Source organism: Sinocyclocheilus rhinocerous, unplaced genomic scaffold, assembly GCF_001515625.1.
Source record: "Sinocyclocheilus rhinocerous isolate Xijiao unplaced genomic scaffold, SAMN03320098_v1.1 scaffold940, whole genome shotgun sequence".
In the NCBI taxonomy this organism is placed as follows: Eukaryota; Metazoa; Chordata; class Actinopteri; order Cypriniformes; family Cyprinidae; genus Sinocyclocheilus; species Sinocyclocheilus rhinocerous.
The window spans coordinates 330,150-330,811 of NW_015670976.1; the positions used below are offsets into that span (position 1 = coordinate 330,150).

Sequence of the window (662 nt, forward strand, 5' to 3'; positions counted from 1 at the left end):
TGTCTGTGAAGGTAAACAGCTGGGAAATAAATCGCATGTTTATTTTAGATCTGTTTGGCAGCAGCAATATACATTAAATAAATCAATAAATCCACTGCTCTCTTGTCTCCTCTGAGGCTGGGACTGTAAATAGTGTTCTGTGCTCGTCTGTGCAGCTAAAGACAGAACAGTTAGCATGTTTTGCTCAAACTTTCGCCATGGCATTAGAACTAGTACACCGTTGTCACTTGCGAAAACACAATAACGGCGCCGTGGGTGGAAACTTACAGATTAAGGGGCGGTAATATTATAATGAGATCCTTTTGCCACGTCACCAAGGGAGCGAAATCAGACGCTTTCAGAAAAAGGCTTCCCAAAACAAAGTTACTAGGTTAATCTTTTTCACGTTTCCTTGGTTGCACTGGGGACCTGATTATAGCACTTAAAACCTGGAAAAGTCAGATTTTCATGATATGTCACCTTTAAAAAAAATTTAATTCAATCTAAATTAAAATGAAACTTAATGAAAACTTAAATCTACTTCTCATACAATTTCTCACATAACATGATAATATAATAAAAAAGAATAACAAAATCATAAAATAATTAAAATAATGTTTTTTGTTTTTTTAACCAGAGCTTGACATTGTAAGATTAACAGCGGTGCTCTGCAAGAAAAGTAG

General features: G+C 35.2%; 1 protein-coding gene across 1 annotated transcript in view; it reads right to left on the reverse strand.

The window, feature by feature from the left end:
• The window catches only part of LOC107734384 (succinate--hydroxymethylglutarate CoA-transferase-like), a 9,746-nt gene that overhangs the window by 7,165 nt on the left and 1,919 nt on the right, over positions 1–662 (reverse strand). The gene's annotated exons all lie outside the window — the stretch shown is intronic.